This window comes from Oncorhynchus keta, chromosome 27, assembly GCF_023373465.1.
Source record: "Oncorhynchus keta strain PuntledgeMale-10-30-2019 chromosome 27, Oket_V2, whole genome shotgun sequence".
In the NCBI taxonomy this organism is placed as follows: Eukaryota; Metazoa; Chordata; class Actinopteri; order Salmoniformes; family Salmonidae; genus Oncorhynchus; species Oncorhynchus keta.
This window is the reverse complement of record NC_068447.1, coordinates 17088330-17107256: the sequence shown is the minus strand read 5'-3', so window position 1 is coordinate 17107256 and position 18927 is coordinate 17088330. Positions and strand designations below refer to the sequence as shown.

The 18927-nt window shown below is 41.5% G+C and overlaps 1 protein-coding gene and 1 long non-coding RNA gene across 5 annotated transcripts in view; both read right to left on the bottom strand.

Moving 5' to 3' along the window:
* Positions 1-18927, bottom strand: part of LOC118371139 (NUAK family SNF1-like kinase 1) — an 85445-nt gene that overhangs the window by 56019 nt on the left and 10499 nt on the right. The gene's annotated exons all lie outside the window — the stretch shown is intronic.
* Positions 467-3057, bottom strand: LOC127912472 (uncharacterized). 4 transcript variants are annotated; one of them, XR_008082842.1, is made up of 4 exons: positions 2987-3057; positions 2067-2259; positions 1275-1467; positions 467-1049 (listed from the first exon to the last, which is right to left on the bottom strand). It is a non-coding gene; the product is annotated as an uncharacterized LOC127912472 (long non-coding RNA). The 4 variants fall into 4 exon arrangements; XR_008082843.1 differs by lacking the exon at positions 2987-3057 and adding an exon at positions 2790-2860; XR_008082841.1 differs by lacking the exon at positions 2987-3057 and having other exon boundaries at positions 2067-2313.

Here is an 18927-nt window from a genome sequence, read left to right as displayed (position 1 = left end):
GACACTGACTTGCTAGTTGACTTTTGTACATTAGCAATATGTTTAAACGGAGAGGGACCATCACCAAAAGTGACATTCTGAAATCAACCCTAACGAGCCATGGAGATGAACCAGAATCACTGCCCAGCTATCCCGAGTTCATCGGGCCAGTCAATTTCACATTCCTGCAGGATTTTTATAGCATGACAAATTCGTGATGGTACCTGCCCATTGAACCACATTGCAAATGCACAGTGACTTTGCAAAAGTGAGAAAACATAAACAAATGGACATGATGAAATCAACACAACGAGTGATGGAAATGTACAACTATCACTGCCCGGCCATCCTGTGTTCCCATAGCGAGCATTAATATCAGAATGACCGGTAAATGCATTTACAACCATATTTTTATTTTTGGGTTACCAGTTGCACAACAATGCACGTGCATTTGCAATATGATTCTATAGTGAAAAACATCACCTAATGGACATGATGAAATCAACACAACGAGTGATGGAAATGTACAACTATCACTGCTCGGCCATCCTGTGTCCATCAGACCAGTCAATTTTGCATTTTTGAGCATGTCAAATTTCATATGGTAAATGCACATTGAAACATATTGCAAATGCGCGCGCACTTGCAATATGATTCTATAGTGTAAAAACATCACCTAATGGACATGATGAAATCAACACAACGAGTGATGGAAATGTACAACTATCACTGCCCGGCCATCCTGTGTTCCCATAGCGAGCATTAATATCAGAATGACCGGTAAATGCATTTACAACCATATTTTTATTTTTGGGTTACCAGTTGCACAACAATGCACGTGCATTTGCAATATGATTCTATAGTGAAAAAACATCACCTAATGGACATGATGAAATCAACACAACGAGTGATGGAAATGTACAACTATCACTGCTCGGCCATCCTGTGTCCATCAGACCAGTCAATTTTGCATTTTTGAGCATGTCAAATTTCATATGGTAAATGCACATTGAAACATATTGCAAATGCGCGCGCACTTGCAATATGATTCTATAGTGTAAAAACATCACCTAATGGACATGATGAAATCAACATCAACGATGAAATCAACACAACGAGTGATGGAAATGTACAACTATCATCACTGCCCGGCCATCCTGTGTTCCCATAGCGAGCATTAATATCAGAATGACCGGTAAATGCATTTACAACCATATTTTTTTTTATTTTTGGGTTACCAGTTGCACAACAATGCACGTGCATTTGCAATATGATTCTATAGTGAAAAACATCACCTAATGGACATGATGAAATCAACACAACGAGTGATGGAAATGTACAACTATCACTGCTCGGCCATCCTGTGTCCATCAGACCAGTCAATTTTGCATTTTTGAGCATGTCAAATTTCATATGGTAAATGCACATTGAAACATATTGCAAATGCGCGCGCACTTGCAATATGATTCTATAGTGTAAAAACATCACCTAATGGACATGATGAAATCAACACAACGAGTGATGGAAATGTACAACTATCACTGCCCGGCCATCCTGTGTTCCCATCAGACCAGTCATTAATATCAGAATGACCGGTAAATGCATTTACAACCATATTTTATTTTTGGGTTACCAGTTGCACAACAATGCAAATGCGTGCATTTGCAATATGATTCTATAGTGAAAAACATCACCTAATGGACATGATGAAATCAACACAACGAGTGATGGAAATGTACAACTATCACTGCTCGGCCATCCTGTGTCCATCAGACCAGTCAATTTTGCATTTTTGAGCATGTCAAATTTCATATGGTAAATGCACATTGAAACATATTGCAAATGCGCGCGCATTTGCAATATGATTCTATAGTGTAAAAACATCACCTAATGGACATGATGAAATCAACACAACGAGTGATGGAAATGTACAACTATCACTGCCCGGCCATCCTGTGTTCCCATAGCGAGCATTAATATCAGAATGACCGGTAAATGCATTTACAACCATATTTTTATTTTTGGGTTACCAGTTGCACAACAATGCACGTGCATTTGCAATATGATTCTATAGTGAAAAACATCACCTAATGGACATGATGAAATCAACACAACGAGTGATGGAAATGTACAACTATCACTGCTCGGCCATCCTGTGTCCATCAGACCAGTCAATTTTGCATTTTTGAGCATGTCAAATTTCATATGGTAAATGCACATTGAAACATATTGCAAATGCGCGCGCACTTGCAATATGATTCTATAGTGTAAAAACATCACCTAATGGACATGATGAAATCAACACAACGAGTGATGGAAATGTACAACTATCACTGCCCGGCCATCCTGTGTTCCATAGACGAGCATTAATATCAGAATGACCGGTAAATGCATTTACAACCATATTTTTATTTTTGGTTACCAGTTGCACAACAATGCACGTGCATTTGCAATATGATTCTATAGTGAAAAAACATCACCTAATGGACATGATGAAATCAACACAACGATGATGGAAATGTACAACTATCACTGCTCGGCCATCCTGTGATCAGACCAGTCAATTTTGCATTTTTGAGCATGTCAAATATATGGTAAATGCACATTGAAACATATTGCAAATGCGCGCCTTGCATCCTGTGATGGAAATGTACAACTATCACTGCCCGGCCATCCTGTGTTCCCATAGCGAGCATTAATATCAGAATGACCGGTAAATGCATTTTACAACCATATTTTTATTTTTGGGTTACCAGTTGCACAACAATGCACGTGCATTTGCAATATGATTCTATAGTGAAAAACATCACCTAATGGACATGATGAAATCAACACAACGAGTGATGGAAATGTACAACTATCACTGCTCGGCCATCCTGTGTCCATCAGACCAGTCAATTTTGCATTTTTTGAGCATGTCAAATTTCATATGGTAAATGCCCGGCCATTGAAACATATTGCAAATGCGCGTGCACTTGCAATATGATTCTATAGTGAAAAACATCACCTAATGGACATGATGAAATCAACACAACGAGTGATGGAAATGTACAACTATCACTGCTCGGCCATCCTGTGTTCATCAGACCAGTCAATTTTGCATTTTTGAGCATGTCAAATTTCATATGGTAAATGCATTTTGAAACATATGCAAATGCGCGTGCACTTTGCAATATGATTCTATAGTGAAAAAACATCACCTAATGGACATGATGAAATCAACACAACGAGTGATGGAAATGTACAACTATCACTGCTCGGCCATCCTGTGTCCATCAGACCAGTCAATTTTGCATTTTTGAGCATGTCAAATTTCATATGGTAAATGCACATTGAAACATATTGCAAATGCGCACATTGAAACATATTGCACTTGCAATATGATTCTATAGTGTAAAACATCACCTAATGGACATGATGAAATCAACACAACGAGTGATGGAAAGGAACAACTATCACTGCCCGGCCATCCTGTCACTGCATTCCGGCCATCCTGTGTTCCCATTGCACAACAAGCAGACCATAGATCAATACTCATAATGACAATGGCGTCCCGGTAAATGCATTTAAATTTGCACAACAATGCAATTTGCAATATGATTCTATAGTGATTTTTATGGTATGGAAATGTACACTATCACTGCTCGGCCATCCTGTTGACCACAATTTCACAATGCATGACAAATTCGTGATGGTACCTGCCCATTGAACATATTGCAAATGCACAGTGACTTTGCTAAAGTGAAAAACATAAACAAATGGACATGATGAAATCAACACAACGAGTGATGGAAATGTACAACTATCACTGCTCAGCCATCCTGTGTTCATCAGACCAGTCAATTTTGCATTTTTGAGCAAGGTCAAATTTCATATGGTAAATGCACATTGAAACATATTGCAAATGCACGTGCACTTGCAATATGATTATATAGTGAAAAACATCACAAAATGGACATGATGAAGTCAACACAACGAGTGATGGAAAGGAACAACTATCACTGCCCGGCCATCCCGAGTTCATCAGGCCAGTCAATTTTGCATTTCTGCAGGATTTTTGAGCATGTCAAATTTCTTACGTCATTTGGCCCACAAAAAAATCCTTATGCACAATTTAAAAAATATATAAAAAATATGATAATAAAATTGGACAAAAGTATATTCATACAGTTCTTACACATGTGTAATTGACAAAAAAATTGAAAGAATTTCAAAAACGGTCCAGAAAGCACTTTTTAAGGGTGTGTGAAGTTTTTTACAAAATTTTGACATTTTTGACTTTTGACTTTGACTTCCTATGAAATCATATTGGAATTGGACAAAACATATTCCTTATGCGCATGTAAAAAAAAAAAAAAAAATTATGATAATAAAATTGGACAAAAGTATATTCATACAGTTCTTACACATGTGTAATTGACAAAAAATCGAAAGAATTTCGAAAACGGTCCAGAAAGCACTTTTTATGGGTGTGTGAAGTTTTTACAAAATTTTGACATTTTTGACTTTTGACTTCCTATGAAATCATATTGGAATTGGACAAAACATATTCCTTATGCGCATATAAAAAAAAATAAAAAATTATGATAATAAAATTGGACAAAAGTATATTCATACAGTTCTTACACATGTGTAATTGACAAAAAAATCGAAAGAATTTCGAAAACGGTCCAGAAAGCACTTTTTTAAGGGGTGATAAGTTTTTGAAAAAAATTTCATTTTTCAAAATTTTACTTTTGGACATTAACTTGGGTTACATATCCAATATGAAAACCCCGGTGGAGCGCATTTGCCCCCTGTTGAATTTTTAAAGTGTTACAACTGGCAATTACCATATGGCATTTGCAATACACTTTGCATGAATCAACGCCGAATTGGGTGGTATTGGCCAATGTGTATATGGTTTGTCCGATGCCAATGACATGCCATTCATTTTTGTCCAATTTGCTGAACCAGGACATTTACATTTACATTTAAGTCATTTAGCAGACGCTCTTATCCAGAGCGACTTACAAATTGGTGACCCACAAGGGTGTGTGCTCAGCCCCCTCTGATACACCCTATTCACCCATGACTAGATGGCCACACATGTCTCCAACTCAATTATCAAGTTTGCAGAGGACACAACAGAAATAGGCCTGATTACCAACAAGGACGACACAGTTACAGAGAGGAGGTCAGGGCTCTGGGAGTGTGGTGCCAGGAAAATAACCTCTCACTCAATGTCGACAAAACAAAGGAGCTGATCGTGGACTTCAGCAAACAGCAGAGGGAGCATGCCCCTATCCACATTGACAGGACTGCAATGGAGAAGGTGGAAAGCTTCAAGTTCCTCGGCAAACACATCACTGATGATCTGAAATTATCCACCTACACAAACAGTGCGGTGAAGAAGGTCAAACAGCACCTCTTCTACCTCAGGAGTCTGAAGAAATCTAGTTTGGCACCAAAAACCAGTCGGGCTGTATCACCGCCTTGTATGGAAACTTCACCGCCCGCAACCACAAAGCTCTCCAGAGGGTAGTGAGGTCTGCCCAACGCATCACCGGGGGCAAACTACCAGCCCTCCAGGACACCTACAGCACTCAATGTCCCAGGAAGGCCATAAAGATCATCAAGGACAACAAACACCCGAGCCACTGCCTGTTCACCCCGCTATCATCCAGAAGGTGAGGTCAGTACAGGTGCATCACAGCTGGCACTGAGAGACTGAAAAACAGCTTCTATCTCAATGCCATCAGAGTTGATGGCACCGGTTACGTAACCCTGCACCTTAGAGGCTGCTGCCTCATATACGTACATAGACTTGAAATCACTGACCATTATAATAATGGAACACTAGCACTTTAATAATGTTTACATCTTTTTTTCTCATCTCATATGTATATACTGTACTCTATTCTACTCGTATTTTAGTCTATGCCACTCAGACATTGCTCATCCTAATATTTATATATTCCTTAATTCCATTATTTTACTTTTAGGTTGTGTGTATTGTGTGTATTTTTGTGAATTGTTAGATATTACTGCACTGTTGGAGCTAGAAACACAAGCACTACACATTTCACTACACCCGCAATATCTGCTAAACATTTTATTATATTTGAAAGATGGAGTTGTCTCCCAGTGTCTGTTGGAAAGCAGACATAACTAGGTTTTCGTCGATGGTTTTTCCTGTTCTTAGCGCTATTATGTTTCTTTTCATCAAAAATGTCCTAGTCTTTGCCGATGACAAGCATATCCATAACATGATGCAGCCTCCACCATGCTTGAAAATATGAAGACGGTGAATTTACCCCAAACATAAGGCGTTGTATTCAGGACATATTTTTAATTTCTTTTGCCATATTTCTTGCAGTTTTACTTTAGTGCCTTATTGCAAACAGGGTGCATGTTTTGGAATATTTTTTATTCTGTACAGGCTTCCTTCTTTTCAATCTGTCATTTAGGTTAGTATTGTGGAGTAACTACAATGTTGTTGATCCATCCTCAGTTTCGCCTATCACAGACAATAAACTCTGTAACTGTTTTGAAGTCACCATTGGCCTCATGGTGAAATCCTGAGTGGTTTCCTTCCCCTCAGGCAATTGATTTAGTAAGGACACGTATCTTTGTAGTGACCGTGTGTATTGATACACCGTCCAAAGTGTAATTAATAGCTTCACCATGCTCAAAGGGATACTCAATGTCTGCTTTAAAAAAATGTTTTACACATCTACCAGAAGGTGCCCTTCGTTGTGAGGCATTGGAAAACCTCTCTGGTCTTTGTTGTTGAATCTGTGTTTGAAATTCACTGCTCGACTGAGGGACCTTACAGATAGTTGTATCTGTGGGGTACAGAGAGGAGAGTAGTCCTTCATTATTGCACACAGAGTGATCCCATGCAACTTATTATGTGCCTTGTTAAGCAAAGGGGTTGAATACTTATTGACTCAAGACATTTCAGCTTTTCATTTCTAATTAGAATGTACAAATGTCTAAAAACATAAATCCATTTTGACATTATTGTGTGTAGGCCAGTGACACAAAATCTTAATTTAAAACATTTTAAATTTAGGCTGTAACACAACAAAATGTAAAAATATTCAAGGGGTGTTAATACTTTCTGAAGGCACTGTAGTTAGTTGACATGTTACTGATAGTACAGTACGTAGCGAGTCCATCTGTAAATGATTCACAGACCATCCAAATAAAGTGTTACCCAGTTTTGTTCCACCATCTTGGTTTGTACAGTGGATCACTCTGAGAAAGATACATTAACCCAGTATCCACCAAGTTAGTCAAACAAACTGACCCAAACACCACTAATAATAATGTGTCACTGTTCAATGGAGGTGTCACGTTCTGACCTTTATTTCCTGTGTTTTGTATTTAGTTAGTATGGTCAGGGCGTGAGTTGGGTGGGCAGTCTATGTTTGTTTTTCTATGTTTTGGTTATTTCTATGTTTCGGCCTAGTATGGTTCTCAATCAGAGGCAGGTGTCATTAGTTGTCTCTGATTGAGAATCATACTTAGGTGGCCTGGGTTTCACTGTGTGTTTGTGGGTGATTGTTCCTGTCTCTGTGTGTGCACCAGATAGGACTGTTTTTGAGTTTTCACATTTCTTGTTTTTGTTAGTTTGTTCATGTGTACCTTAATGTATTAAAAGTACCATGGACAATTACCACGCCGCGTATTGGTCCTCTGATCCGTTTCGCCTCTCCTCTTCGGAAGAAGAGGGGAAATTCATTACAGAATCACCCACCAAAATCGGACCAAGCGGCGTGGTAAAGGACAGCGACGACAGCAGCAGCATCAACAACAGAGACCACCATCACAGGACTCCTGGACATGGGAGGAGATACTGAACGGAGAGGGACCCTGGGCACGGGCTGGGGAAAATCGCAGCCCCAAAGCAGAGCTGGAGGCAGCGAAAGCTGAGCGGCGGCAATATGAGGAGCCAGCACGGCAGTGCGACAGGTACGAGAGGCAGCCCCAAATTTTTTTGGGGGGGGGGCACACGAGGTGTGGTACTAAGCCAGGTAGCAGACCTGAGCTCACTCCTCGTGCTTATGATAAGCAGCGCATTACTGGTCAGGCACCGTGTTATGCGGTTGAGCGCACGGTGTCGCCAGTGCGTGTCCATAGCCCGGTGCGCTATAGGGCAGCCCCCGAGAGTGCCATGCGAGTGTGGGCATTGAGCCAGGCCGTATGGTGCCTGCTCAGCGGGTCTGGTCGCCGGTACGCAGTCTTGGTCCAGGTTATCCTGCGCCGGCTCTGCGTGCTGTGTCTCCGGGGCGCTGGGAGGGTGCAGTGCGTCCTCTGCCTGCGCTCCGCTCGTACCGGGCAACTGTGGGAGTGGAGCCTAGGGGAGAGGTGCGTGTAGTAAGCACTAGATCTCCCGTGCTTACCCACAGCCCGGTTCAACCTGTGCCTGCACTCTGGAGGGTCCGGGCTAGAGTAGTTGTCCAGCCTGGGGAAGTGGTGCCAAGGTTGCGCACCAGAGCTCCAGTGCTCCCTCACAGCCCGGTCTTTCAGGCTCCTCCTAACACCAAGCCTCCTGAAGGTCTCCCCAGCCTGGTGGTTCCTGTGGCAGCCCCACGCACCAGGCTGTCTCTCAGTCTCCTCCCTGCAGGTGCTCCTGCCTGTCCGGCGCCGCTGCCGGAGCGTCCCGCCTGTCCGGCGCCGCTGCCGGAGCGTCCTGCTCCGTTGCCGGAGCGTCCCGCCTGCCCGGCACCGCTGCCGGAGCCTCCCGCCTGTCCGGCGCCGCTGCCGGAGCCCCTCAGCCCAGAGGCGCCAGAGCCCCTCAGCCCAGAGGCGCCAGAGCCCCTCAGCCCAGAGGCGCCAGAGCCCCTCAGCCCAGAGGCGCCAGAGCCCCTGCCCCTCTGTCCAGAGCTTCTGCCCCTCTGTCCCGAGCTGCCCCTCTGTCCAGTGGGGTCATTGAGAGGGGTTGCCATGGTGAGAAGGCCACGGAGGCGGACAATAAAGCGGACTAAGACAATGGTGAAGTGGGGTCCGCGTCCCGCGCCAGAACCGCCACCGCGGACAGACGCCCACCCAGACCCTCCCCTATAGGTCAAGGTTTTGCGGCCGGAGTCCGCACCTTTGGGGGTACTGTCACGTTCTGACCTTTATTTCCTGTGTTTTGTATTTAGTTAGTATGGTCAGGGCGTGAGTTGGGTGGGCAGTCTATGTTTGTTTTTCTATGTTTTGGTTATTTCTATGTTTCGGCCTAGTATGGTTCTCAATCAGAGGCAGGTGTCATTAGTTGTCTCTGATTGAGAATCATACTTAGGTGGCCTGGGTTTCACTGTGTGTTTGTGGGTGATTGTTCCTGTCTCTGTGTGTGCACCAGATAGGACTGTTTTTGAGTTTTCACATTTCTTGTTTTTGTTAGTTTGTTCATGTGTACCTTAATGTATTAAAAAGTACCATGGACAATTACCACGCCGCGTATTGGTCCTCTGATCCGTTTCGCCTCTCCTCTTCGGAAGAAGAGGAGGAAATTCATTACAGGAGGCCTTGCCTGTCTGAGGGAGAAGTGTAGGCAGAGGATTTTAACAATGTCAGGGATTCCTGCGACGCCCACAATACTAACATTACATTGTTTTACATTACTCTTGTTGTCTTGCTTTATTTTCAGTATGAGGTTCTTGGATGTCTTCCTGTCACGCTAGTAAACAAGCACTCCAAATTACCAATTAAATTGGCATGGCCCAAAAGGTCCACAATTAGGTTGTGGATTTTACAATGAAGGGGATTTGATGTGTAAACAGTCACATGTGCACACACTCACATGTGTTCTGTACACACACAGGGGCGGTTTCACGGACACAGATTAAGCCTAATCCTAGACTAACTTGCACTTTTAAACTGGACTAAATTAAATGGCATTTCTCAGATGGTTCAATACTGTCTCAGACTTGCCCTAGTCTAGATTTAAAAAGTCTGATTTCCAAAAGGACGAATAGAGTTAAGCTAGATCTAAGTGAAGCCTTAAATGAAACCCGGCCAGAGGCATGTTTAACTTCAGATTAATGGATGTTGGTCCCCAGGTTGACCTTGGCAGTGGAGGAAAAAGGATTACCTGGACTATTTCAATGATGATCAAAGAGCATCACCAAGACCATCCAGAAAGGTGGTTATAGACAGGATCAACCCTACGAATGACTTCTAAGTAATCAATTTTCGTGACTATTTCCATAAAGAAAATGTAGCTCATTTAATTTGTTTGCTTGAGGCAAGGCTTCCATCTGACTCTCTTAGGGAAGACACTCTCTTCCCTACAATTACTGATCACCTTCAGTTTTTTGGCATCTGGAACCTTCCATCGTGAAACAGTAGTTTTGTGTGTAAGTGAACCAACTGTATGCAGCATCATTCAAAGTCTGTAATGCTATATGTGAGCTGAAAGACAATTACATTAAGTTCCCTGATGCTGGCGCCCAAGCCAACTACAAGGTCGAGTTCTATAAATATGGGAACTTCCCTGGAGTCATTGGCTGTATAGCGATCGATGTCATATTCCCATCAAGTGTCCCTGGTTCTAAACAAATGTATAAAGTGCTCTAGGACCTGAGCAGTTTCTAGTGTCTCAGAAACACATTGCACTTTCAACCAAGAAGATGCTGCATTGTCATGATTGGAACAGCAGTTTTTCACAATTACCTCAAACCTGATGAATCCTCGCATTGAAGATGAGGATGACCCAGATGTTCCCATGGTTGAGGAAGACAATGACAGAAATGGACGAGCCTGCAAAGATAGCTCAAGTGATTGAAGCAAACAATAGCATGGATTGGTAACAAAAGGTTTTTACTTCCCAAATGGAAATATTGTGATCTCAATATTTGGTACTACTGCTGCTTCATGTTCCTCTCCTCCTCCTTCATAGACAACTCAACATAAAGGTTTGCATCTTTATATCATTCTCTCCTTTTCAATACATTAGTTTGCACTCATGAAATTCCATTGCCAGGTTCTCATGCATGCTCAGCCTCTTTGTCTTTGTCGTCAGGCCCAGGTTAGTGACAATCTTTCCCCTGACTGCTGCAGATGTTAATCTTAATCCTGTTTTCCACCTCCAAGCTATGGTGATCATCTGCCTCTAGAAAATGATTACATTGCTGCATTGGAGATCATTATTTCTTCAAGAATTAAGTTCATTACCTTATTTTTATTATAGGAGTGCAAGAGATGACTGACAGCATTACATATTCCCTGCAGTCCGGGATGGAACATGTTGAATGAATGTGTCCTACCAAATGAGGAATGGAGCGGTCCCCGATTTAAAATGTACAAAAAGGTAATCATCGGGGATACCTTCCAAGGGTTGCTGGCTATCAATGATCTCGGTCGACAAGTCCAGGTCAAGAGCAGGTCCACAAAGCCCAGCCCATCAGATGCTACAAACTGCTGGAGCTGAAGAAGAGCGACGTCACACTCACTGTGCCCCAGTCCCCCAACTTTTCTGACCATTTCCGCATGTAATGGCTGAGGGAAAGATTTTGTGTGTATATATCTCTGTGCTCCGTTTTGTTAGTCTGCCTTTTTAATTAGTTTGTAGCTGTACATTAACTGCTCCCTACGAGCAACAGCATCTGTCTTCTTTAAGTAGACTTTTATGTTTTTCCTTACAAAGACAAGACAATATGTGACTCGTTTCAGGAAACTAGGTGTATGTTGCACTTCACAGTAGCGCCATTTGAATATAAACTTGTTTTTTTCAATCAAAATGCATTTGCCTTAATGAAAAACTTGTATGCCATCTGTAAAAACATAGAATTGTTCAATTATGGGCCTAGTTGATTTAACCATAGAAAAAGGCAACAATCTTCCCACTAGCCATGATTGGTTGAGATAATGAGTGGGCTGGACATACCGAGAGATGGATTCGGATTGGTCTGCCATGAAGGACTCTTCTGTCTAACATGAGCTGGTCAGTATGCGTAGGTAATCCTTTCTAACGTGCCTTTTTGAAAGATATCACTTAGTTGAACTGCATAAGTGTTGCTTCCCACTTTCTGGAAGACATAGTTTTGAAATCAGTGGAATTAGAGTATGATTAGCTAAGGAGATGGAGAAAATTCTGGTGTTTAATTGCAAGTATGCAGACAGAGTCAAAAAGACAAAGAAGGCTGTTGTATAAAACATCTATATCCAGATGACATCTTCAAACTAAAGGTAACCATGACATCCGTGACAGAGTGGGAGAAACGTTCATCCATGTATACAGGTAAGAGTCTAGCTAGATACATTTTCAAATATTACACATTTCAACTTTTGTCAAAGTCGCTTTCATTTCAAGTTAAGGTGTACTGTTAGCTAGCTAGCTAATGTTAGCTGATTGGCTAGCTAGCTAATGTTACGTGTATGATCTGTGTAGTGATATTATTCATATCTCAGAGCCATTTGCATTGCTAGTAATAGCCTAATGTTAGCTAGCTAACATTGAACCTGGTTGGTTAGCTACCTGCAGATTCATGCAAGGTAGTAACGTTTTGAGCTGGGATTATGGTTAACTGTTTAGCTAGCTAGCTACATGTCGAAACAAAATACCACTATGAAAGTAACTATTTCAATGGAATGTTTATGATGTCACTGCGACAACTGTTGATAGACGTAGTTGTTAAATTTGCTCTGGCTATGTACTCAGAGCACTTTTGTCTGAGTGTGCCATAGCGCAGAATAACTGACACATTTACGATCGCTCAACACCTGTTGAATATGGCCGGTGTCAGTAAACGTTGGCAAAAAAAGCATAATAAAATTGTTGCCAGCAGGAAAGTTACAGTCACCAACACTGGATAACATAAAAACAGCCTAATCAGCTCTGCTCGCCTCGAGTTAAATGGTCAGAGTGAGCTGTTCTCTCATTTGTGTCTGGAAGTAGCTAGCAAGCTAGCCAACATTAGCCACTTAGCTTGGGTGCTGTTGTTAGATCAGAATGCTTGGATCAACCCTACTCCTCGGACCAGGGCATCCAGTGTGAGCTCTGAGCTCCTCCGAGAGCGAAACGCTCTGAATTTATGAACGGACAATCTGACAATGCTCTGAGTTTACCAACACCCAGAGCGCACTCTGGTACTCCAGATTAAATTCACAAACACACCCGTAGTATGAGCCAGCCTTTAGTCTTGAAATGTTTGGTTGTTTAGTACATAGCCTCACATGTGAATCCTTAAAGAGATGGGTGGGGCTAAAGCTTAAGAGGGTGTGAATGATGCTGAATAGGTGTCGACAAAGAAGATCTCTCCAGTAGGTACCAAACATTCAAGGGCCATTTTCTTAAAAGTGAGGTTACAAGTTGAACAACTTTCAAAGCAGAATTACTTTCACATTGTTCCTCAACTGTAGTGTATGATATACCACTTTCTAGCTCTAACTCTCTACTTTTATCCTATGTAAAAACACAATTTAAAATTCTGCTACATAGGACCGAATCGAGCCGGTCAGTCACATAAAGAAATTATATTAGAAATGATGTATGATATTCCTTGTGTTACTTTTCTGTCACATAAAAAGCATGAGCGAATAAACTGTAAGCTATAAAAAGAAATATTGGGTAAAACACCAACCTTTGGCATCCTTGTGCCACTGTTAATTTCTGTCACAAAATATATTTAGTCTCCACTGTGTTGTGTTACACAAGAAAGCTAGCATTTCAAGGTGACTCTGATTTGTAAAGGTGGGCCAACAAAAATACAACAGCTTACCTGAAGTTGTTGGAGCATCCTTTTGTTTACTTTTTCATTTGGGTTGAATTCATTACAAATGAAAGTCTAGGCTATTCTTTTTCTGGTTTTCGGTTGATGAATCATGCTGTTTGTTCTCCATAATTGGGTGGTTTGACACAATTCCTTTTAATTAAGAGTTTTTGAACATTTTATTTTACTTCCATCCATTGTTTGGTTTAGGTGACTTGCTTATGTGTTAGTGTCCCATCCCTGGTTTCTGAAACATCCTCAGGTCAGCACCAAGTGTACATCGGTAATCTAATTAGGCTTCACAAAGATGAACTGGTTAGTCCTTACTTAACTTAGCCTGGGACTTCCTAGTCTCGTACTAATTCATTTGTAGTTGGGCAAAGACTAAGAAAGAATTAGCCTAGTCTTGATTCAAATGAAACTTTGTCTGGGAAACCACCCCATGCTGTATACAGATTATAATACTGTCTTAGATTCTCTCTGAAACAGTGTAAGCACAAAGGATTCAAATACTCTAGAGATCGTACTGATGCTTGGATTTGTCCAACTGAGTCATTGATACAACTTCAATAATGATCATTTTTATATTAGTTTGTATTAATGTTATCGCTCTTGTTATGTGACCCCAGCAACACTACTGTGCATACCCAGCAATGGGAACTACTGATAGCTTCATAAAATCCTTTAAACCTAATCATAAGAAGCAGCAAGGGTACATCAAGCTGAAATGAGTTCAGTGTCTTTGCACATTGCTTGTCTGTTCAGCCTAATTTGATTGTATCCCGTATCATCGTCACACAGTAGGCCTGTTTACGTCTCAGAGTGCCTTTAAGTGTCATTGAATGGGTTGGGTTTCAATGCTCATTTCTAATTGAGATTGCTCTGTGAATACTTTGTTTGCATACCATTCCAAAAATGTCCCCGTGTTAATAACAGCTCCTAATGGTTATGTACACCATTAATATGTACTGTGACTTGATAGGCTGATGAAGTTAGACACAATGGGGCGGCTGGAAAATTAGATTCATGAAGTGTTGTTCACGGTTACATCGCAATATGCAGCTTATAACAAAGTCCCAAAAATGAAGTAGAAAGTAGAAATGGAAGCAAAGCAATTAGATACTATTTAAGATGAATAATACAAGTAAGCTCTTTCTGTTTTCTTTCATTACACAAATAAGAAACACAAACTTTTTTTTTAGAAAACAATGCATTTTATTTTTACTGAAGCCAAATGTACAGTGTAAGAATGCTGATCACACACTCACCAGACATGAATGTGTGTCATGCTTTTACTTCAGGCCCTGGAGGGAGAGGACATTCATTATGTTTTAACACATGGATAAACTAGTCATTCCTCTGGAGACAGAGACAGACACTTTCTCCGTTGAGGAGAGACGGCGGTATAAAGTAGACCAAATCAGTCTAGGGTGTTTTGGGGTCTGGAGGAGCGTAGGAAATCACTGTGTATGTGTGTTTGTGTTTGTGTGTACGTGCCTGCCTGCCTACCTGCATGCCTGTGTGCCTGCCTGCCTGTGTGTGTGTCCCTTGCTCCCTGAATCTCCATTATCAGAGACACAGCAACACTGCAGATTAAAATGGAGTCCCATCTCCTGAAGCAACCATGTCAATATAGATTAGAAGAACTTCCATTGTCCAAGAGGGTCAACCCCCCCCCACCACTCAATCACCCACTCATCAGCGCAGACCGGGTTGACTTGAAGCTACATTAGACAAAGAAAACATTACCTTAATAACATTTTCAATTAACCCTCATAGCCAGATGCTAATGGTACATGAAGTCCCAAAATAATAATAATAATTTCTAATTACAGTATTGTTTAAAGGCCCTTGCAGGTCCAGAGACATGAATAATGATAGTCTGAATTTGGCCTCTGCAATTTACATTTTTGGCTATCTATACATAGTGCTCATGAGTATATAAATGTTCTATATATTCAAAGTGATCATTATATGCAATGTAGGGTGATGCAAGTGCTTTCTGTATCACAGCTAATAATTCATATTAGCGGGTATTTCATTATTTTAATCGAATGGTACTGTAATGGTACTGTAATGGTACTGTAATGGTACTTTCTGACTGTTTTCTGTAATATTGATGTTATGGACTATTACTTTTGACATTTTGAAGATTGTACCCCTCTGGGATTTGATGCTACATTACAGCAGTGATGGTCTTGTGTGTAAGAGAGTAAATGGCTGTGGTACCTACTGTTTCCTGTCTTATGAACATAATAACAGGAGAAGAGGTGTCATGGTTCTGTAGCTTCACTTTTTTATTATCATCTCTTCTGAGTTTCTCATCTGGACTAGCAAGCATCTCCCATGTGCACCAGTATCTTCATTATTCCTTTAGCTACTATTTCAAGGATCAACCCTTTATTGGCATTGGTTGTTAAAGATGGAATGTTGAATATGAGTTGTTAGGAAACAGGTCTGTTACATTTGGATGTTATGCTTGCTGATAGATGCATTTTTCTTCAACAACTTGTGGCGTAGTTGGCAGGATTAGTTATTCCCAATTTAGCACATGATCATCTAAGTGTTTGGTCCTCTGTCAACTGTCTGGTTGTCCATTTTATGGCTCTGAGGGTGGTGGTGGGGGCATTCTTCACACCTATTGAGTGGGACTAATGGAACGGCTGTAGAGCTGTGTTGATGTGAGATGACAGACATAACAGGGGGGTAGATCACGGTCATATCCCTCTGCCTAATGAAGGCTTAGTAGCCTTTCCACAGTGCCTGTACTCATAAAGCGTCTCAGAGTAGGAGCACCATTTAACCCTCCTGTTGTGTTCGTTTTATGTTCATTCATTCTGTGTTCCCTTTCCAAAATGACCGCCCCATTATAGCTGATTATAAATCCATAATAATACATATATTATCACCTAATGTTGTGTTAGATCTTTTTATCAACTTCAGTTCTTGTGAACAATACAGATTTTGAAGTTCTAATTTATGGCCTGTAGGCCTCATTGACCTGAGCTCATACAACTCGTTTTTGAGTGAAAAAAAGCATAATGTATGGATTATTTTGACTATAACAAATACTCAGATGAAACATATTGTGCTATTTATCACAGACTGCTTTGTATCAAAGTTTAACAAGGACATTTGTTTTGAAAACATTTTTAAATAGTGCCAGGATTTTATGTCATCATCCCGGGATATGGCGTATCTCGTTGGCCCTGGGGTCATCCTGATAACATTTTCAGCCGACAGCCGACCTCTCCTCTCAGTTGGGAATGAAGACCAGGACAAATCCCCATTCTCTGACTGGAATGTAACAACAACCTCAGCAGGGCCCTCTTCCTCATCACTGGATTGTTCCACATCGGTTGTCTCTTGGTCTGGATCATATTCTGTGTTGTCTTCAACTTCTGACACTTCCTCCTCTAATGCATCTTCACTGTCAGTTTCCTGGCCTCTCTCCTCCTCACATGTGCCACGATCAAAGATATTATCAAGAGCCTCACAAACAGTATATCATTTGGTCGTTGTGCTGCCACAGAATGAATTGTGAGCAAGGCCTCAAAAAAGCTTTATATACTGTACCAGAGTTGTGAGAAAAGTTCTATATATTATTGAAACAATGTTGCGATTATTTGTGAGAATGTCAACAGGTGTGGTTCCCGTAGGGGAAATATTCTAGTGTGTGTGTGTGTGTGTGTGTGCTCAAACACACATGCATGGGAGGGTCTGGGAGAGCAAGTGTGTCCATCTGATGAATGGGCATGTGCTTGAACTCAATTTTATACACTAATTGTAGTCTCACCCATTCATTTCTAATGACCGTCATTTTTGACCAGGAACACAGCTGTACAAAAGTTAAATAAAACACCCAAAATGTTATGAAAATCATCCACATGTGTTTTGTGTGTTCAGATGCCCTGTGTGGACAAAGTCATGGAACCTATTGACAATCAGATTCAATTAACTACATTTTTCAGAGAGGAAACTTGTAAATCGGTCCAATTCGACCGGAACACAACAGGAGGGTTAAATTATCATGAATAAGATTATACTGACACCGGGGACCTGATCCTAGATCAGCACTCTTTTGTTAGTCTTAGACGCTTTATAAATATCGACCCTGGTCAGCAGCCACCTTTCAACTGGCCTGCAACCCAGCTATTCCAGCCACCCCTCAGTTAGCATAGAGTGGGATGGAAGTCACAGCTGGCTGCTGCCTACAGAGCAGAACAGACAGGGCAATACGACAGCCCATTCACTACCAGATGAGGCGCTGGAATACCAAAGGCATTTTGACAGATCATATCTTGTTGTCAACCCTGATGGTACTCTCCAGGATGAAACTGAACACTATTTTTAAACATACTTTAGTAAGCATGAGGGCTTGACTGTGCAGCATCCTCAAAATGCTCCACTGAAGGTCATGGCAATAAGATAATGGATGCGTGTTACAGTTTTCCAAGAACAGCGAAACTATGGTGCATTCTACTATCAAGGTCAACTGTTAATGCACGGTTAGAGAGGCCAATGATTCAAAGCCATGTGGTCTAAGAAGGTGCAGGAGGAAGGAGAAACAGTGTGTCAACCTAGCTAGCTCCCCTGCCTCCTGGGACAAGCTTTTAAATGATTTTTACTGGCGAATCATTAATATTTAGTAATAGGCCCTAAGCCCTTGGACCGCGCTGGCACCACGACTACACTACACATTCTCATTAAAACTCTTTCTGATTAGCTCTCATTGCAAGGGGAGGCCCAGGTCCAAGAAATGCCATGGTAATAGTTTAGTTCTAATTAAAGTATTACATGTTGGGGGCTTTTTGGTGTCAGGCTCATGGCTCCCGCCTCCAACCAATGCTCCAAATCGCCTAATTTTACCTGTCTCTAATGCTTCCCTTTTTCAATCACACTGTAAGCAGATAAAAACCCAGATGTCGTCCCGCAGGGCCATAACAACTTCCATCAAAGCCAAACGGAATGATTACGCTGGCCCTTTATTATTCGTGCCATTATAGTTGGGGAGGGAAGTGGATGTGTTTAAATCGCCTGAGCACCGTGAAATGATACTTCTAATACACAACATAATCCAGACTCTCTCTCTCTCTTCTCTCTCTCTCTCTCTCTCTCTCTGCCTCTCTCTCTCTCTCCTGCCTCTCTCTCCCTGGCTCTCTCTCTCTGCCTCTGCTCTCTCTCTCTCTCTCTCTCTCTCTCTCTCTCTCTCTCTCTCTCTCTCTCTCTGCCTCTCTCTCTCTCTCTCTCTCTCTCTGCCTCT